This window comes from Notolepis coatsorum (genome assembly GCF_963971535.1).
Source record: "Notolepis coatsorum genome assembly, chromosome: 2".
Lineage (NCBI taxonomy): Eukaryota > Metazoa > Chordata > Actinopteri > Aulopiformes > Paralepididae > Notolepis > Notolepis coatsorum.
The window spans coordinates 130,961,167-130,968,698 of record NC_140166.1 but is presented as its reverse complement, the minus strand read 5'-3'; positions in this window follow the sequence as shown (position 1 = coordinate 130,968,698).

The following is a 7,532-nucleotide window of genomic DNA, read 5'->3' as shown; positions in this document are numbered from 1 at the left end:
GATGGTGCACATTAACCTGGCTACTACGAGGAATAAGTGACTGCGTAATCCAGCCCCTGGCTTGCATTGCAGTCATGAAAGGGTATACAAGCTTGCCTGATAACGTTAGTTAGTCCTTAGTCAGGCTGCTCAGTGCTTACCTGGTCAATAATGTGGTCCTCCTCTTGCCAGATAGATTTGTTAAATCATAATATCCACAGTGGTGTGCTCTGCTGGTCCTCAGTAAATGTCCCGCCGGCGAAAATAAGTTGCTATTAAAGTGCTAAATGTTAGATACACTCGAACGTGCCCGCTCTGTTAATAACATTTTCAATCAATCCCGCGAGGGTTTGACGTTCAGACGTGTTCTGACCTGCCCCGCCTCCAGGGGGGAAAATATGCTGAGTGCAAAGGGGAGGCCACACTCATGTGTCTTCCTCACAGCCCCGTTTTAAACTTTTAGGGTGTGGCAGTCAGCTCGAATCTGATTGGCTAGGATCGGATTTGGACTCTAGATACATGAATCACATGCTGGAAGCCTGGAGAAAGAGACCTACCCCCTGCCTCCTCTCCTCTATACTAGCTGCAGTGAGCATAGTGAGGCTGACAGTGTGTTAGAGGGAGTGAGAGGAGAAGAGGGAGACATTACAAAAAATAAAAAAATTATAACACAGATGCACAGATGAAAAAGAATGTAAACTATATTAAAAAAAGATTATATATATATTTTTTTTTTCTTTTCATATTTCATATTTGATATGAATTCATATTTTAATAGGGAGGCATGGCTTCCGTTGGCTTCCATAAGGATTCGCCACTGATCTCTATAACACCAGAGCTGCTCACCATAACAGTAAGAAGCATTTTGTATAAAAGTATTCTGTACTTCTGTATGACAACTATTAAAGAAACTTGAAACTTAACACCAGAGCTGCGCAACATATCTCTATAATACCAGAGCTTCTCACCATATCTCTATAACACCAGAGCTGCTCACCATATCTCTATAACACCAGAGCTTCTCACCATATCTCTATAACACCAGAGCTGCTCACCATATCTCTATAACACCAGAGCTACTCACCATATCTCTATAACACCAAAGCTGCTCACCATATCTCTATGACACCAGATCTGATCACCATATCTCTAGAACACCATATCTCATCATATCTCTATAACACCATATCTCACCATATCTCTATAACACCAGAGCTGCTCACCATAACTCTATAACACCAGATCTGATCACCATATCTCTATAACACCAGAGCTGCTGACCATATCTCTAGAACACCAGAGCTGCTCACCATATCTCTATAACACCAGAGCTGCTCACCATATCTCTATAACACCAGAGCTGCTCATCATACTCTATAACACCAGAGCTGCTCACCATATCGCTATAACACTAGAGCTGCTCACCATAACTCTATAACACCAGAGCTGCTCACCATATCTCTATAACACCATATCTCATCATATCTCTATAACACTATATCGCACCATATCTCTATAACACCAGAGCTGCTCACCATATCTCTATAACACCAGAGCTGCTCACCATATCTCTATAACACCATATCTCATCATATCTCTATAACACTATATCGCACCATATCTCTATAACACCAGAGCTGCTCACCATATCTCTATAACACCAGAGCTGCTCACCATATCTCTATAACACCAGAGCTTCTCACCATATCTCTATAACACCATATCTCATCATATCTCTATAACACTATATCGCACCATATCTCTATAACACCAGAGCTGCTCACCATATCTCTATAACACCAGAGCTGATCACCATATCTCTATAACACCATATCTCATCATATCTCTATAACACTATATCGCACCATATCTCTATAACACCAGAGCTGCTCACCATATCTCTATAACACCAGATCTGATCACCATATCTCTATAACACCATATCTCATCATATCTCTATAACACCATATCTCACCATATCTCTATAACACCAGAGCCACACAAGGGGCCCTGTGATACAGACACAAGGGGGGCCATGATACAGACACAAGGGGGGCTATGATACAGACACAAGGGGCTCTATGATACAGACACAAAGGGGGCTATGATACAGACACAAGGGGGCCGATATACAGACACAAGGGGCCCCTATAATACAGACACAAGGGGCCCTGTGATAAAGACACAAGGGGGGCCATGATACAGACACAAGGGGCCCCTATGATACAGACACAAGGGGGGTCATGATACAGACACAAGGGGCCCCTATGATACAGACACAAGGGGGGCCATGATACAGACACAAGGGGGGCCATGATACAGACACAAGGGGCCCATATGATACAGACACAAGGGGGGCTATGATACAGACACAAGGGGCCCCTATGATACAGACACAAGGGGGGCCATGATACAGACACAAGGGGGGCTATGATACAGACACAAGGGGCTCTATGATACAGACACAAGGGGCCCCTATGATACAGACACAAGGGGCCCCTATGATACAGACACAAGGGGGGCCATGATACAGACACAAGGGGCCCCTATGATACAGAAACAAGGGGGGCCATGATACAGACACAAGGGGGGCCGTGATACAGACACAAGGGGGCCGTGATACAGACACAAGGGGCCCCTATGATACAGACACAAAGGGGGCTATGATACAGACACAAGGCGCCCTGTGATACAGACACAATGGGGGCCATGATACAGACACAAGGGGGGCCGTGATACAGACACAAGGGGGGCCATGATACAGACACAAGGGGGCTATGATACAGACACAAGGGGGCCATGATACAGACACAAGGGGGCTATGATACAGACACAAGGGGGCCATGATACAGACACAAGGGGGCTATGATACAGACACAAGGGGGCCATGATACAGACACAAGGGGGCTATGATACAGACACAAGGGGGGCCATGATACAGACACAAGGGGGCTATGATACAGACACAAGGGGGCTATGATACAGACACAAGGGGGCCGTGATACAGACACAAGGGGCCCCTATGATACAGACACAAGGGGGCCATGATACAGAAACAAGGGGGGCCATGATACAGACATAAGGGGGGCTATGATACAGACACAAGGGGGATATGATACAGACACAAGGGGGGCTATGATACAGACACAAGGGGGATATGATACAGACACAAGGGGGATATGATACAGACACAAGGGGGGCTATGATACAGACACAAGGGGGGCTATGATACAGACACAAGGGGGATATGATACAGACACAAGGGGGGCTATGATACAGACACAAGGGGGGCCATGATACAGAAACAAGGGGGGCCATGATACAGACATAAGGGGGGCTATGATACAGACACAAGGGGGGCTATGATACAGACACAAGGGGGATATGATACAGACACAAGGGGGGCTATGATACAGACACAAGGGGGGCCATGATACAGAAACAAGGGGGGCCATGATACAGACATAAGGGGGGCTATGATACAGACACAAGGGGGGATATGATACAGACACAAGGGGGATATGATACAGACACAAGCGGGGCTATGATACAGAAACAAGGGGGGCCATGATACAGACATAAGGGGGGCTATGATACAGACACAAGGGGGGATATGATACAGACACAAGGGGGATATGATACAGACACAAGGGGGGCTATGATACAGACACAAGGGGGGCCATGATACAGACACAAGGGGCTCTATGATACAGACACAAGGGGGGCCATGATACAGACACAAGGGGCCCCTATGATACAGACACAAGGGGGGCTATGATACAGACACAAGGGGGGCCATGATACAGACACAAGGGGGGCCATGATACAGACACAAGGGGCCCCTATGATACAGACACAAGGGGGGCTATGATACAGACACAAGGGGCTCTATGATACAGACACAAAGGGGGCTATGATACAGACACAAGGGGGCCGATATACAGACACAAGGGGCCCCTATAATACAGACACAAGGGGCCCTGTGATAAAGACACAAGGGGGGCCATGATACAGACACAAGGGGCCCCTATGATACAGACACAAGGGGGGCCATGATACAGACACAAGGGGGGCCATGATACAGACACAAGGGGCCCCTATGATACAGACACAAGGGGGGCCATGATACAGACACAAGGGGGGCCATGATACAGACACAAGGGGCCCCTATGATACAGACACAAGGGGGGCTATGATACAGACACAAGGGGCTCTATGATACAGACACAAGGGGCCCCTATGATACAGACACAAGGGGCCCCTATGATACAGACACAAGGGGGGCCATGATACAGACACAAGGGGCCCCTATGATACAGAAACAAGGGGGGCCATGATACAGACACAAGGGGGGCCGTGATACAGACACAAGGGGGCCGTGATACAGACACAAGGGGCCCCTATGATACAGACACAAGGGGGCCATGATACAGACACAAGGGGGGCCGTGATACAGACACAAGGGGGGCCATGATACAGACACAAGGGGGCTATGATACAGACACAAGGGGGCCATGATACAGACACAAGGGGGCTATGATACAGACACAAGGGGGCTATGATACAGACACAAGGGGGCCGTGATACAGACACAAGGGGGGCTATGATACAGACACAAGGGGGCCATGATACAGAAACAAGGGGGGCCATGATACAGACACAAGGGGGATATGATACAGACACAAGGGGGGGCTATGATACAGACACAAGGGGGGATATGATACAGACACAAGGGGGGCCATGATACAGACACAAGGGGGGCCATGATACAGACACAAGGGGGGGCTATGATACAGACACAAGGGGGGCCGTGATACAGACACAAGGGGGGCCATGATACAGACACAAGGGGGGCCATGATACAGACACAAGGGGGCTATGATACAGACACAAGGGGGGCTATGATACAGACACAAGGGGGCTATGATACAGACACAAGGGGGGCTATGATACAGACACAAGGGGGGCTATGATACAGACACAAGGGGGCCCTATGATACAGACACAAGGGGGCTATGATACAGACACAAGGGGGCCGATATACAGACACAAGGGGCCCCTATAATACAGACACAAGGGGCCCTGTGATACAGACACAAGGGGGGCCATGATACAGACACAAGGGGGGCCATGATACAGACACAAGGGGGGTCATGATACAGACACAAGGGGGGCCGTGATACAGACACAAGGGGGGCCGTGATACAGACACAAAGGGCCCCTATGATACAGACACAAGGGGGGCCGTGATACAGACACAAGGGGGACCATGATACAGACACAAGGGGGGTCATGATACAGACACAAGGGGCCCCTATGATACAGACACAAGGGGGGCCATGATACAGACACAAGGGGGGCCATCATACAGACACAAGGGGCCCCTATGATACAGACACAAGGGGCCCCTATGATACAGACACAAGGGGGGCCGTGATACAGACACAAGGGGGCCGTGATACAGACACAAGGGGCTCTATGATACAGACACAAGGGGCCCCTATGATACAGACACAAGGGGGGCCATGATACAGACACAAGGGGGGCCATGATACAGACACAAGGGGGGCTATGATACAGACACAAGGGGGGCCGTGATACAGACACAAGGGGGGCCATGATACAGACACAAGGGGGGCTATGATACAGACACAAGGGGGGCCATGATACAGACACAAGGGGGGCTATGATACAGACACAAGGGGGGCCGTGATACAGACACAAGGGGGGCCATGATACAGACACAAGGGGGGCCGTGATACAGACACAAGGGGGGCTATGATACAGACACAAGCTGTCCATGCAATGAGTGACATTTATAAAAAATGATCAATACTTAGTAAAGCAGTTGTATTACCATAGAGTTTACAGCAGCCAGGATTTATTCTAGCTGCAGGCTAAGGTAAGATTAAGGGAGCGGGACGGAGGGTGGTGGTGGGGGGGGGGGGGGGGGGTACTGTCGAAGCGGCCAGGATCGTAAAACACCAGGCCATTATCGTCATGCTTTAATGCAGAGCTTAGCATTCTACACATCAATTTCATTTCGCTACGGCCCCAGATTCATTTGGAATTCAGTTACTGTTTCATATTACAGCGCAGGCGAGATGGGAGAGGTGAGATGAGAGAGGGAGAGAGAGAGAGAGAGAGAGAGAGAGAGAGAGAGAGAGAGAGAGAGAGAGAGAGAGAGAGAGAGAGAGAGAGAGGGTAGACAAGGGCCAGGGAACAGAAAGGCCTTCAAGGCATATTGTTGATGGTTGTAATGGCTGTAATTTTCGCCACACGCACACACGCACACACGCACACACACGCGCACACACACACACACACACACACACACACACACACACACACACACACACACACACACACACACACACACACACCCAGGGCACATCAGCCACAGGAGGACATTCGAATAAAGAATCTGTGTTTCTTTTAGTGTTTTCCACCAAGAAGGCCTCGGAAACTCCGCTCACAGGTCCGCTACGTGTTGTCTGTGAAGACGTGACTCAAGTCAGAGCAGAGGGAGAGAGCGGGGGGGAGAGAGAGGGGGGGGGAGAGAGAGGGGGGGGGGAGAGAGGGGGGAGAGAGAGAGAGAGAAGGGGGGGGCAGGGAGAGAGGGAGGGAGGGACAGAGAAAGAGAGAGCAGAAGCGATATGCAGAGAGAGAGAGGGAGAGATGAGAGGGGGAGGGACAGAGAGAGAGAGAGAGAGAGAGAGAGAGAGAGAGAGAGAGAGAGAGAGAGAGAGAGAGTTCCAGGCACACCCGTGAAGAGATGCAGATGTATCAAGAGATGAGGTGAGAAATACTTACATACATACTTACATACACAATTACAAATCGAATTACAAGTCGACTAATCGATCGAAAGGAGCCATAGTCGACTGCCAACCTCAGTCGAATGCAAAAAAAAAATTATTCAAATTTTTTTTATCATTCTTTCCAAAAGAAAAGAGGCCTAGAAGCGTGGCTAACGCTAATGGCACGCAAACCAGAGGCTAACTGCCTAAGAAAACTGGCACAGAGGCACTGAAAGAGGATTTCACCCATCTAATGAACACACTAGACTAGACAAATATCAAGATGTATCCATCAGTGGACCAATTGCATGCTTTCGCAGAGGACAAGAAGCCTTCCGTCGACTCCTTCAGACATTAAGCACCCCCACAGCCCGAATGTAATGATACAGCGTTTATTAAACATCAACTCAACATGACCACTCTGTTTACTTGCTAGCCGACAGGAAAGTAACAAACAATATGGTCCGTGCGGAACCCAACACCCAACACATAGTTCCGTGGGTGAATTATGTTGATCCACCACAAAATATGAATTGTTTAAATGTATGTTTAATCCAGTAAGAATAGTACTAGGCTATATACATCTGTGCAAGATTAACAAAACGTATTGCCCTTTTGACATGTAGCCTACATATTTATAATTATAAACGTTTATTTGGAAGTATTTTTTATTCTGTACTTAGTTTGAACTTTGAAAGTGGTCAGACAGTTCCCTCTGTGTGTAATACAGTCACACATTCATAAATAACACTT